Genomic DNA, 14,845 nt, shown 5'->3' with positions numbered 1-14,845 from the left:
CAGGAGACCCGTGCAGAAACTGCCCGAGGCCTCCGCATGGCCCCAGTGCGGGGGAGGACGGGATGGTCTTAGCGCTTGGGGGTGCTGGGGGGGGCCAGTACCGGGGTGCCTATCTGCCAACCAGCCCTCTCATAGCACTGAACGTGGGTTGTGCTAAAACCTCTCCAGCTGCAGGAGGGGCTTGTTAACTAGTCACATGACCCTGTGGCTTTGGGCACGGCCCTCCCGGCTCTGAGGATCCGGGCGAGGCAAGGAGGGCAGGAAGCGGGCGGCAGGGGTGGAATGTCAGGCCCTGGGGCTTCGCCAGGCAGGGGGCAAGGAGACCCCGCCCGCTCTGCCGGTCACGCACCGTGTCCAGCCCACTGATGCCAGGTGGGCACGGGCACTTGCCCCTCCCCTCTCCGGGCAGCAGTCCAGCCCACCGGACGGTCCACCTCTCGGAGCCTGGGGGTCCTCTCCGCCTTGGCCTGCCCTGCCTCCTCCCTGCCCAAAGCATCCAAAGGAAACCCTTCCTCAGCAACTGTCTGACCATCTCCTGTGTCCCGCGATACCCCTGCCTGGGTCTAAGGCTTTTCTCCCCACCAGCGTGTGGGTGACCAAGGGGAGCACAGTGTCTGAGTCACTCCCCACCCCATCTGCGCTCCTGGAGCGAAATGCCACTCTGCTTGCCTATAGGCACAGAGTCCTGGCCGCAAGCTGAAGCCCGGACTGCCAGGCCCTGTGTCCAGATATCCCAGCACTCCCAGGAGGTGGTGTCTCTGGCCATGTGGCCCAGACTCCACTACCTAGTGCCACTTCTTCCTCATGAATGGAAGCCTGGGTGTCTTGCCGGGTAAGAAGTGGCCCAAATAAGCACCTTACTTCCCAGCCTGCCTTGCAGCTTGAGCTAAGTTCTGACGAACAGAATATGTGAGAAGCTGGAGCCCTGATCACACTTGACCTGAAACCCACAAAGTTCAGACTTTTCATTTACATGAGCCAATCCGTCTCCTTTATGGTTTAAGCCAGCTTGGGTTGCATTTTCTGTCACAGGCCAATGAAGCCTCCCAAAAGGTCCTGTGGGGGAGATGTGTGCTGTGAGAGAGGCATATGGCTCAGTCTTCTTGTGTGAGGAGAGTCCTGAGGAGGGAAAGGAGCCTGGGGAACACACAGAAGGCTTCCTGTAGGAGGAGGAGCGCTGGAGGGGAAGAGGGAAGAGCATCCATATGATAGGGCGAGGGTTAGGATGCAGGGGCCGGCCATGGAGCTGGCCACCTGCACAGACGTGGAGAGGCCACGGCCCCCAGACATGGCAGTCTTAGGACCAAGAACCCGGCCAGCCCTGGCTGTCAAGTCCAGGACACTTCGCCGGTCTCCATTTGGCCCAATTTAAAATTCGCAGGTAGCACCTCACGCCTTCCTTGGAAGTGTGAAAAGCACAGCCTGACCTTCATACGGTCTGGGAGGTTTGCTTCTCACACCACCCAGATTTTTCAAGGCCAGAGGGATCTGCCACTCCTTTCTCCTCCACCAGCTGCACGGGTCAGGTGTGCCTGCACACGTATAACAACACACATGCATGTGCACTCATCCTATGACGTCTCTGCGTACCTCGTGTGTTTACACGTGTCCATGCGTGCAAACCGGGCATGTTTGTGCTGTCACGTACACACATGTCCATGCCCAAGCATGAGTGTGCGGTGCATGCCCACGCACATGGGTTTGGTATGCACACACATGTACATGTGCACATGCCCAGACACACGTGAACACACATGTGTCTGGGCACGTGTCCATGCACACCTGGGTTGCACACAGAGGCACACGCTACTACGCCTACACTCCCTCCAGATCCAGCAGTGACAGAGGCACTTGGGTGGGGACCCAGGGTGAGCCAGGGCCCAGCCAGACCTGAGGGGCACCCCAGCCCTGACCCTCCAGCCCCCACCGCGCCCAACCCGGATACAGCTCCGGCCAGTGGCTGCGGTCTGGGACTGCAGCTCTCTGCTCCTCAGCCTCGTGTGCGGTCCGAGCTCAGGCCGGAGCCTCAGACACAGGGAGCTCTTCTGGACGATGGTGTCCGCGTCCCTCCTGGGGCTCTTAGGAAGGCAGAAGGGCACACGGGATAGTGGGTACACCAGAAAGCCTCCTGTCCGGAGAGCCCAACCCCACCTTGCCTGAAGCTGGGGAACCGCCTGCCCCCCTGGATTTCGCAGATGAGGCTCCGGAGGGGTGGTGGTTGGTACCGCAAAGCCCCAGAGATGCTCTGACTTGGCCGCCCCGTCTCCATCTCGGCTCTGGGAGAGAGCAGGGCCCGGGACCTCGGCGAGAGCAAGCAGGGCTGGAGGTTGCCGCGAGCCAGGCCCCTCCCTGTGCAGGAAACCCAGACTCTGCTCTTGGCCAAGATGGGTCCAGACCTGGGGGGACGGAGCTGCGCTGTGGGGCTCTGTGGCTAAGGATGAGCGCCTTGCCCTCAGCCCTGCGCTCCAAGGGCCTGTGTGTCATGTGACTCCTGCTCAGAGCCGGGGAGGGGGAGGGAGAGGGGAGAAGTCTTTGTGCCTTTCCTCCTTTTATGTGTTGGGAAACAGCCTCTCCCACCTTCTCAGGGTTTGGGGAACAACTGTTCACGCCATCTAAATATGGGGCCAGTAGGGCGCCGGCAGCCATGGGCACTAAGGAGGTCAGCCCAGGAGGGACAAGTTCCACAGCCATGACCCCATTTGTGACCCACATGGCCTGCCCTTCCCACTTAGGGCACGGTGGGAATGCCCGATGGCTTGGGGTCCTGGGGGTGTGGGTGGCCTTGGAGGTGCACTAAGACCATCACCTCCTTGCCCACGCATACCCCCCCCCAGTGAGATGTCTCCACAGACACCCTGGGGGGCATGCCCCAGGCCCCCTCCCTCCCTGCACCCCATCTAGGAAGTGGGATTCTGGGCCATGGGCCTGGCTGCGGTGGGCGCTGGACAGACAGCCCCTCCACACCAGGTCCCATGGGGACCCCGGCCCAGCCCAAGTTCTTCCCCACCTCATTAACTCCAGCACCTCAACCCCACCAGCAGCACTGCCCCGCCTGCCACGCTCCCATCCGCCTCAGGCCCTCGGTGAATATTCTGTCAGCAGGACGTGACCTCAAGGAACACAGACAGCAGAGCAGAGAAGGGATGGGCCTGAGGCCCCACGACTTTTAGGGCCCACGCTGGGGTCTGAGGCTGCCCGGGCGCTCCCATCCCCATCCTGACACCAGCATCCTCCTAACCCCCAGATGCCACCTTCCCCACCAATGCCACCTTCCCTGTCCTCTTCACGCATGTCACCCTCCTCCTGACCGGCACCCCACCCCTGCCAGCCCCAGCACCAGCGCCGGCGTCCTCAGTCCTGACACATCACACATCAGGGCACCGGGCAGACAGGCACCATGCGTCCCGCAGTGCATCTCTCCAGCCAGGTCAACCTTCGCCAGGCATCTCCGCGACACCACTGTGGCCCAGCAGCCACCCGGCCCTCACCCTCCTGGCACCATCACGGGCTCTCCCTCTGCACCACGCGCCAGGTGACCCTGACCCTGTGACGGGCCAGCGCTGCCGCTCGCTCCCCCTCCCCGCCGCAGTGCCCAGCCTGGTGTGGTTCCGCCGATTGCCCCCCAGCCCCGTGTGGCCCCTGGCCCCAGGCCCGCTTGCTGGCTGCCCTTCCCCTCTGCTAATTCTCTGAACGAACACTAATGGAACCCTCTCCCTGGCTGGCTTTGTTTTTTGTTGCCTGTTTATTTATTTTTTGTCTCCGCGTCTCACTCTTTTTTCTCCTCTAAATTGGCACGGCGTGGGGAATTCGCGGTTCACCCTCCTGGTTCCCGTTCCGGCACGCTCTCCTCTCTGCTGCCTTAATTATCTAATTTGTAATATTTCATCTCCCCTCCCTTTCATCTCTCTCCGAACACCCAGACCGGTTAAAATAAATATGTATTTTTAATTTTGAGGCGCCTAATTTAATCTGGCAGGCAACGTTCTGCCACTCACTGGCACGCAGCTCCGGCTGAGTCACCCTCTGGGCCACCGGCGCACCAGCCTCCCGCCCGTCCTGCCAGCGGGTTGTGTGCGGAGAGCCCGGGAGGCAGGCCCGGGGCGGGCAGGCAGTGCTGTGGCCCCAGCAGCATCCTTTCCTGGAGAGAGCCCACTTGACGCCGCCATGGAATCCCGCAGGAGGCTCCTGGCTCTGAGCATGGGGACCACAACAGTTGGCCGGAACCTTGGTCCTCACACACCTTCTTTTCTCCAGGGGCCAGTCAGGTAGGAAGGGAGGGCCTGCCATCAGGTGAAGGGATGGGTGCCCCCAGGCAGGTGACAGTTGACCCTTCCTGGGCTGCATGGTACCAATTTCCAGCCCTGTATCCCTTTTGCTGGGCCCCTCTAAGACCACCCAGAGGCCACTGTCACCTCCTTGGAGACCACTTACCCTCCCCATATTGCCATCCTTGCAACTGAACTGGGGTCTGCTTCCTCCCCTGCCCTCTGAGCTCCAGGTCCTGGCCATGCACTCCATAGGTGGGCCAGGGTCAAGAGGTGAGGGCTGCACCTGGCCTGTCACCAGTTCTCCTTGGGGCAAGGGTGCCGGCGAGGACAGAGAAGCAAGAGCCCCACTTTGTGTCCCCTGGCCAGGCCTCCGCTCACCCGGAGACCTCCTGTAGCCCATTGACTGGACGCAACTTGAACATCCCTGAGTTACTAAGCACCTTGCCTCCTAATGGAGTCCACCTGCTTCGTTCATTCACTCGTCCATCCGTCCATCCATTTGGTCAGTGTCCCAAGTGTGTCTGGCAGCTGGAGACGAGATTTGGAATCCAGGGATTGAGAAATGAGGTGTGCTGGGGGATGGGGTTCTGGCCTCAGGAAGGCTCAATGTGCTTAGGGCTGAAGACAGCGGAGTGAAAACAAGCCCCCAGACCTCGGGGTGTCTCCTAGGGGCCTAGCTGCCACTCCCACTGGTGCACGTGGTGGAGACCTGAACCCGGGCTGCACCCAGACTGCGGCCCGGCCTCTGCGGCCCAGCCCTCTCTGCCGCTCCAGGGGCTCTGTGCCACGTGTCTGCCAGCCTCTCCAGCTTCTTTCCACTGACCTGTCCCAGCGGACCTGCCTCCTGTCCCTTTCCCCCTCAGCCTCCCAGGCTACTGGGAATATCTGAGGAACGGGGACAGACACCAGGAAACCACAAGATGCTCATCCTCGCTCCCCTCACCCAGGCTGGACCAGCTACAAGGTCAAGCATAGTGGCAGCTGGTACCCCTGAGGAGCATCCGCATTGGACAGCAAGCTGCGCCTGCCCTTTGGCCTCTGTCTCTGTTTCCGGTGCACACCCTAGAAGGGCCACCCCACGTGCCTACGAGGTCACAGGTGGTTGTTATGTGCGGCTTGGTGTGGAGAGAGCAAGTGAACCTTGCCTACACATGCCAGCCATTGCTCTCAGTCGAGGTGACGCCTCCTCTGATGTAGGTGACACCTCGGGATCGGGGGTGGGGTCAGGACGGAAGAACGGATGAAGGCACTGTGGCCTGTCCCCGATGGGGTATTACACACGGGAGGGCAAGGATGCACACAGTGTGAGGATACGGACACACACGAGAGGGCAAGGATGCACACAGTGTGAGGGAAGGACACACACGAGAGGGCAAGGATGCACACAGTGTGAGGATACGGACACACACGGGAGGGCAAGGATGCACACAGTGTGAGGATACGGACACACACGGGAGGGCAAGGATGCACACAGTGTGAGGGAAGGACACACACAGGAGGGTAAGGACGCACACAGTGTGAGGATACGGACGCACACAGGAGGGTAAGGACGCACACAGTGTGAGGATACGGACGCACACAGGAGGGTAAGGACGCACACAGTGTGAGGATACGGACACACACGAGAGGGCAAGGATGCACACAGTGTGAGGGAAGGACACACACGAGAGGGCAAGGATGCACACAGTGTGAGGATACGGACACACACGAGAGGGCAAGGATGCACACAGTGTGAGGGAAGGACACACACGAGAGGGCAAGGATGCACACAGTGTGAGGATACGGACACACATGAGAGGGCAAGGATGCACACAGTGTGAGGATACGGACACACACGAGAGGGTAAGGACGCACACAGTGTGAGGGAAGGACGCACACAGGAGGGCAAGGACGCACACAGTGTGAGGGAAGGACGCACACAGGAGGGCAAGGACGCACACAGTGTGAGGGAAGGACGCACACAGGATGGCAAGGACGCACACAGTGAGGGCAAGGACGCACACAGGATGGCAAGGACGCACACAGTGAGGTTAAGCACAGACAGAGGGTAAGGATGCACAGAGCTGCACTGTCAGCACAGCTCCACCTCACACAGAACTGAGTGGGCTGCTAGGAGTGTAAAATCGCCAGCTGGGTGACATCCATGCAGGGTCCCTGCAGAAGCTCAGGTGACATTAAAGGCCTAGTGGGAGCAGGATCCTAGGTTCAGGAGAACAGATACTCAGAATGGCTCCACTCTGCCTGGCTGTGTGCTCTGGGTCCTGTGGACCCAGTTGTGTGCATGTATGAGTGTGTGTGATTATCTGTATGTCAGTGGGTTTGGTATGTGCATGTGTTTGTGCCCGTGTGTGTATACACATGTAGACACACCCTGGAACTGAGACCGTGTGGGAATCACAACCCAGCAGTGAACATGGGACAGAGCTCTGAGGGCCCTGCAGATCCAGGCTCTAGTTTGGGGGCAGAGGATGGCAGTGGTAGGTGAACGCCTGACCCCAGGATGTGGGGATAGGCAGGGGTGGGGAAGAGGGCCACAGAGCAATGGAGGATTCTTTGGGGTCTAGGGAGCTCTTCCCCTTGCCTTACTGTGTCTCCACATCTGGACTCATTTCAGCCTTCATTCACCAGACAGTGACCAAGAAAGGAAGCCCCATGGCCTAGCCCTCAGCTAGGTGTGGGATAGATGCAGAAATAACGATGCCCAGGCCACACTACCTGAGTACTGGGAGACAGACGGCATACCAGAAATGGGCTGCCTGGGATGACAGGGTGTAGGGACAGCACTGAAGACCCATGTTCTTCAACATCACAACATGCTCTTCAACATCACAAATATCATTGTCATTATCACCACTACCTCCACCACCTTCACCTCCGTCGCCGTCATCATCACCATCACCATCATCACCATCATCACCACCATCACCATCTCCACCATCACCACCACCATCACTAACACCACCATCTCCACCATCACCACCACCATCACCACCATCACCACCATCACTACCACCATCACCACCACCACCACCATCACCACCACCACCATCACTACCATCTTCCCCCATTAGGTTCTGGGCAGAGGACTGTACAAGTCAGGTGGAGGCAGGAAGCGATGAAGAAGAACAGCAAGGATTGGCAGGTCTCGTGTCCTTGCCAGTTTACTCACTTGTCATGTGACCTTACACAATTGACTTGCTATCTCTGAGCTCAGTTTCCCCAGCTTTAAGAAGGAAATTATGCTCCCTGACCTCTCTACTTTTCAATGTTGTTTTGACAGTGAAATAATTAGAAATATTTGAAGGTGTCATATAAATTTTAAGGGCTGAGAAAATGTTATGCATTATTATCACCGTGCAAAGTCCAGTTCCAGGCATGCTCCCCTCTCAGCCCCCTCCCAGCAGCACACACTGCCAGGTCTTGGGAACACCACAGTCCCAAAAACCAGCCCCAGGAGCTGCAAGATTGCTTCCATATTTGACTGGAATTCAAACAATATACAAATGAACATAGAACTCCCTCTGCTCCTTTTGGAGATCCCAGCCTGGTGTGGGGTGGGCCGCCTCCCGCCTCCAGTTCAGAAAGTGGGGGAGGGGGGAGGCTGTGGGGGCTGGAGGAGGGAAGACTCAGACAGGCCAGCACTGCACTGAGAACTCGCTGGCCCCCGTTCTTGCCAAGGTTCGGCTCCACAGAACATCAACATGTCTTTACAGAGACGCAGTCTTCCCCTCATTGTCTCAGATGCCAGCGTCTGTCCCCTGTGTCCAGGCCACTCCCTCCTCTCCTCCCTTCCTCCAACTCTCCCTGGGCACCCGTGCAGGCCCTGGATTCAGTCTCCTGCAAGGGCAGTTGGGCTTCGGGGACAGAGACAAACAAGAGGTGACCCCCCCCCCCCCGTTCTACCCCACAGCCCCCCCCCCCATCCCGTGGCTCAGTATGCAGAGGGATCCGGGAACACTGAGGCAGCGACCCACCCTCACCTCAGGGAAAGGAAGAGGTCCCGCCGAGGGTAACATGATCCAAAGGGAGAGGGTGTCCCAGACAGAAGACATATTGGGAAGGGACTTAGGAGAGCAAGGAGGAGCCGGCTCAGACAGGGAGGGGCAGGACAGGAGGGCTGGACCGGGAAATGCTCAGGATGAGACAAGAGGGACAGCGGGTGGACCAGGATAGGTCTCGGACCGGGCTCGGTTTGGGGCTTCTTTGGCAGGAAATGGAGAGCCACTTAAGGCTTTGAAGCCCATGACAGTTGGGGGTCATGCTGGCCTTCAGAAGCTCTCGGCTGCCGGTGGAGGGCAGGCAGTGGGAGGGCCAGAGTCCACCTCAACAGCCCTGATATTTGATCTGACTTTCCTTGAGCCTGCTGAAATACGGAGGCGCGGGTGAGGAGGGGCCTGGCCCATGGGGTCAAATCCCACACATGTTCTTTGCCCCTCCCCAAGGTAGAGGGTGCTCCCTGCAAGTGGGCAGGTGGGCTGCACCGTGGGGGCTCATCCTACAGAGAGACATTTGCAAGGGGCCCCCATGCCTCCCGCGAGCTGGCCACCAGCTCTGTGTCCTGCTGGGGTAGAGTTTGGTGTGTACGCCCCAGGCCCAGGCCCTGAGCTTCGTCCTGCCTGCTGTGGCTGGCACAGGAGGAAAGAAGCCAAAGCTGGCCCCACATTGTCACCTGAGCCCCAAAGAGGGCTCCCCGGTCACCGTGGTGATCACGCTAGCCCGATGGAGGAGCCCGGACTCTGCCTGTGGGTGAGGGAGGCCCATGGAGGTGGCTCTCACCAGCCCTGGGCCAGCGCTGTCCTTGTGCTGGGCTGCCAAGAGAGATTCCAATGCCTTGGAAACCCTAGTGTCCCATGCAGGGGGGAGGGAAGCCATCCCACAGGTGCCTGTCGTGGGATCTGCATCAAGTCCTACCTTGCTCCCCTTATGAACAACGTTAATCTGCTTGGGAGGACCCCCCTGTCCTGAGGCAGCCAGCAGGCCCTACTGGGATGGCTTCCCTCCCCCCTGCATGGGACACTAGGGTTTCCAAGGCATTGGAATCTCTCTTGGCAGCTGGGAAGTGAGGGCACCTTACGGGCCGTTGCCTGCATACAAGTGGGCAGTTCAGTGTCAGCGTCGTGAGTACCCCAAGGGGCCCATCCACCACACAAGAGTGCCTGCGCTGAGGCCTTGCTGGGGCAGGGCAGACTGGGAGAGACGACCTCCAGCCTTGTGACGATGGCCTGGGAGACTCGGCTCACAGCGGGAGTCAGGCTTCTGACCTAGGCCCAGCCCTCACTGTCCCCCAGACAGATCTCAGACTTCCAGGCTCTGAGGACTCCAGGACCCACCCCCAGGGTATCAATCCCATGGGCCCCCAGGTGTCCAAGTCCAGCCTTTGAGAAACCCTGGTGTGAAGTTATGTATCTACTGTCCTCTGCGCTCAGAGCCAGGGCTCAGTCTGCGATCAGGAATCAGGATCAGTATGTCTGTCCACCCACTTCCCGGGCCAGACTGTGCCCTGGGGTGCCCAGATCAGACCCACCTCCAGTGACAGCTGGAGACAGTGAGACCGCTCAGTAGGGCCATGGGCATAGGACATCGGGGCCTGAGGAATGGGGAAGACCCACGCAGAGACCCTTGTGAGCTGTGAATACGTGGGAGCGTGCTATCTTAGTGGGGGCGCTGGGTGGGCACCAAGGGTAGGTGAGGGAGATGTTGGCCAGCCCCCGAGAGGAGCGAGGGGGCCCATGGACCGTCTGTGCAGCTCAGAGCCTGCTGCGTGCTGAGTGTGGCCAATGGAGTGCAGAGCCAGCATGGCCGCCTCCAGCCTCCGCTCCTGTTGGCTCCCCGATCCCTCTGATTGCTCTGATTTTCACTGCACTATTTATTAAATGCTTAATCTCCTACCACTGAACGTTTCCCAGAGCTCGCTTGGTCTCCCACATTCCCTGAGCCTGCTAAGCCCAGAGAGAGGGCCTGGAGGGACGCTGTGAGCTCAGGCCCTGCAGTCCACCAGCCTCTGCTTTGGGAACCAAGGTTGGGGGGAGGGGGAGGGGCCTGGTGTGGGCAGGGCCCCGGGTGCACAAGAGGGGCTTGGGGAAAATGCGTCCAATGACCGCAGGTGATGCTTATCCTCAGCAAGTGACCAGGGCATTAGAGGGTCAGGACTCAGTCTGTGATTATGGATCAGGGATCAGTGTGTGCCCAGGATCAGGGCTCACCAGTGATGAGAGATCAGTATGTGCTCAGAGTCAGGGCTCAGTCTGTGATCAGGGATCAGGATCAGCATCGGACCAAGACCAGGGCTCAGTCTGCGATGAGGCATCTGGGCCATCGTGGGACCAGGGCAGCTCTCAGTCAGGGCGCTGTGAGGACTGGAAACCGTGCTTGGGAAGGGTCCAGGGTGGTTCCTGGCCTGGGGCCACTCCCTCTCCTTCCCTTTCTACCTGTCAGTCTTGAAGACCCCCTTTAAAGAACAAGTCTTTGACTCGGGGGCCCACCTTGGTCAGAGTGAAGGCTTCAGGGGCAAGTCCTCGTCCCTGGCCATGCAACCTTGGGCCAGTCACATCACCTCTCCGAGCCGCAGTTTTTCCAGCTTTGGAATGGTACCTCGCCTGGTGGCCCCTAGCAGCCGCCCTGAGGGCCGATAGAGACAGGGACAGTCTTCCTCGAGCACAGCTGCCGAGCAGTTTCCAGGAGGATGGACAGCCAGGCCTCACCATCTGCAGGGGCCTCGATGGCCCCAGGGGTTCCCCTGCTGGTCTCCTGCCCCAGGGAGCCCACAGTACAGCAGCAGCAGCAGCAGCAGCAGCAGGGGCTGGTTGTGCGGCTGGTGCCCCCGCACCTCTCCCTGACCCGCATTTACTCTGCCCACCCCTGCAGGGTGTTAGGAAAACCCGCCATTTGCACCTGGTTCTCGCTGAGAGTTGTGAGAACCAGTAGCTGAAAATAGCCTAAAACTCCCTGCCGCCCCCTCCCCCAGGAGGCCTGGGGCAGGGAAGGGGTGCCCAAGGAAAGCGCGGGGCCACTGGGCATCCAGAGGCTGGCCCACGGCCCACTGCACACCTCCTCTGGAAAAGACCGAGGACCCAGAGTCAGCATCATGGCCAGGGGAGCACCGCAGTCTGGCCTGGTGCAGGGAGAAGCCGGGGTCCCAGCCTCCGGGCCGTTTGTCTGTGGCCCGGACAGGCTTTTCTGGGGCTGGGTACAGACACGCTGCAAAGCACTTGGTCCTGAGCCCCCTCCCGCAGCCTGCCCTGGGTCCAGTCCGATGGGGACTCGCCGTGTGGCCTTGGCCAGAGCCTTCACATCTTGGAGCCTTTCCTGTGGAACACAGAGAAATAACACTGCCCAGCCCAGACATGGGCAGACGTGGCCACACAGGTGAGCTCAGCAAAGTGGACTGGCCACTCCCCCTGCCACCCCTAGCCCTTCTCTCCTCACCTCCGCCCTGTCTGCTGCCTCTCTCCAGCCTGTGGGGCCAACTCCCAGGAAGCAGGTGTCGCTTCTGAGTGCCCATGTCCCAGTGCCCCAGGGGTTTGACACCATCCATGGGAGCGAGCACGACGTCTGGTTGAAGGGACCTTAGTCTTTCCAGGCCTGGTATCCCCCCGAGTAAGCCCTCAAATCTGTGAGGTGGGGGCTGCAGTGGCAGGCACACCTGACCTTCCCTGGGGCCCCACCCAGACGGTGAGAGGGTCAGACATAGGGCCGGGGGCAAGGTTCTAGCAAGAGGCTTCAGGTCAGGGGTAGGAGGGACTTCTAAGGGGCAGGGGCTCTAACACCCTGAATTGTGAGGGGCGCCCCCTCCTGCGTTCCCGCCCTGCCAGCCTGGGTGCCGGCGTGTAGCCAGCCCACCAGCGTGGACGCGGGCTCACTTCCCACTGCGCACGCCCTCAGCAGGCCCCCAGAAACTCCTTCTGCAGCGCTGGAGTGGGGCGAGGCAGGGGCTGTGGCCAGAGAGGGGATGACGCCAGGAGCAGCAGTCATGCTTGCTGACCCAGGGGGGCTGGAGGAAGGGGGTCCCATCCTGTGGGCTGGGATGAGTCAGTGCAGGTGAGGCGGGGGGGGGGAGGGGGTGGGCAGAGCTGGGCCCTGGCCAGGAAAGTCGGCACCAAAGAAGAGGAGAATGGGGCTCTGACTCGGAGCACCCCTCCCTGGGTATTCTCCATCTGTGGCAGGCTGCGTGAGGCCGTTTACTCACTTAAAACTGCCAGAGACCACACGGGTGAGTACTATTATCATCCCCAATTTACAGATGAAGCAGGCACAGAGGGGCAAGTAACTCGCCTGAGGTTGCACAGTGAGAAAATGGAGCAGTCAGCAGACAGCCCTGTTGAGTCGGGCCGCAGCGACGGCGGCAACAGGCCAGGAGGACGCCCCACTCCCGCCTGGAGCCTCCAGTGCCAGGAGGGAGAGGAGCTGGGCAGCCCCCTGCTCTGTGGCAGGGCCTGGAACCACAGGGGGGTGCTCGCTAGAGCCAAATAATGACAGGTCTCTTGGCCCCGAAGCCCTGCCAGGGGGGAGCCTCCAGCCCAAAGCACGTGTGCATCCAGACCTGGCCTAGGCGTGTGCAGAGGACCCTGGAACCTTACAGAATCGAGCTGGCTGCACTTCACAATCACCCATGGGGTGATTCCCTGTCACCCCAGGGCTGCACTGGCTTTCTTCAGTGGAGGGTCTGCTCACCGGACAAGAGGAGGGGCCTGCGGGCAGAGGGACCAGGGAGGTCCCCAGTCGTGTCAGTCCTGTGCCTGGAAGGGGCCTGGCCTGCTGACAGGGAGGTGAGGGCTTCCGGGAGGAGGAGGAACCTGTGCCTGCCCAGGGGAACCCGGAGACCCCTCCCCCACCGTCCTCTCTCCCCGACTGTTCCTCCCAATTTCACAGCCTGGAAGGATTGAGGGCCAGGTGGGAGGTGGGAAAGGTGGGGGTGCCCGAGGGCACGGGGCGGGGCCTCGTTTCTGCTGAATGGCGCTGCAGGCTCCGTCTGTCCTGACTGGGAGTCTAATTGCGGCTTGTTGCATCCACAATTAATTATCGTGCGTGTGAATCAGCTAATTACTCACCACGCTCAGCCCCTACCCCTCACCCTTCTGCCTCGGGCTTGCGAAGTTCACTCAGGAGTTGGAGATGACCCCAGGACGCCCTGGGCCGGAAATCCCATGCTATCCGCTCCTCCCCTGCACCCAGCGACCTCTGAAGACCCTGGGAAAGGCTCCCTGTGGCTAAGGGCCCTCATTCCACCTCTGTGACTGAAGGCCCGGGAGACCATTGGCTCTAGACCAACTCCCAACGTGACCTCAAACACCCCCTTCCCTGAGCCCTCACTTGCCCTCTGAAATGGGACAGTCCTATGTGAAAATGCTTGGAAATAGACAGGACTTTAAGGTGTGTTTCTGCTGCTCTGCCCTGGGGGTCCCCCTAGCCCTGGAACCTTCCTGTTTGCCGTCCCTCGGGGATGCCTTCGAGTTTATGCTCAGCCTCGGAGCTAAAAAGCCTGACATGGAAACAGGCTCAGTGTGGGACCAGAGTCAGGGCTCAGTATGTGATGTTGGTTAGGGTTCAGTGTATGACCAAGGTCAGTGATCAGTGAGCTCAAAGTCGTTTAGAAGTCACAGCTGATCCAATGTTAATAACCATGAACAGAGCTTTAAGGTGCCCAGTGTCATACTCCCTGTGGGACTGGATGAGGACATTCTAGAACCTGGTTTCCAGCCGGACAAGGTTGGCCCAGCAGAAGACCATCAATTTCAACCTGCCATACTGAGCCCACCCTGGGTTTCTCCAAGCTGTGGCCAGGCCTCCAGTTTCGGGTGTCAGTAGTGAGGGTCAAGTCAGGGTGGAGAGGTGGCTAGATATAAACTGGTAGCAAATCTCTGGGAAAGTGGCTATCAGTTCAGAGGTCTGGAATCCGGGAGTGTCTGGGCCGTAAGAAACCTTTCAAACCATTCATTCGAGATACTCATGCACTAACAGGGAAACTGAGGCTGCAGCGGAGTGAAGGTGAGTCTCCTTATTTCAGGTCTTCCAGCTGAGGTTGGGGGGGGGGTTGTCGGGCAACGGGCAGAATTACCGACATCTGATCTTCAGGCTCCAAGCTGACTCTTCCTCCCCCTCAGGGAGGAGCACGAGAGGGCCCGGGTCCTCTCTGCATCCAGGTGGGAGAACTGTCTGGAGTCTGGATCAGGAACTGGGACAAGGGGTCAATTTTCTAAAAGGGGTGGGTCAGGGAAGGGAGCAAGGAGTCCCCATGCAGGGAGGGGGAAGGCCTGGCCCTGCTGAGAAGCCCCAATCCGAGGGGACACCGCCTCGCCCTGGGAACCTCAAGCCACCACCCAGAGCTGAAGAGTGGGGATGGCTGCCCCCTCCCCCAGCAGCAGGGAGAAGGGCTGGTGGGAAAGCAGCCGCCCAAATCCTGACTCAGAGCGGCCGGCACCCTGGTGCTGTCTCCCCGAATACCAGAGGCCCCCTGGTGGCCACAGGCTGCTGGTGCGGAAGGATAGTAAGGCCAGGCGGCAGCAGCAGGACCCCGCGGTGGGAAGGGTGGGCAGGCGCAGCTTGGGGCCTCGGAGGTAGCCCCGCCCCAGCACCCCCTC

This window comes from Ursus americanus, chromosome 9 (assembly GCF_024610735.1).
Source record: "Ursus americanus isolate L20-20 chromosome 9, mUrsAme1.1.p, whole genome shotgun sequence".
Taxonomy (NCBI): domain Eukaryota; kingdom Metazoa; phylum Chordata; class Mammalia; order Carnivora; family Ursidae; genus Ursus; species Ursus americanus.
This window is presented reverse-complemented; position numbering follows the sequence as displayed.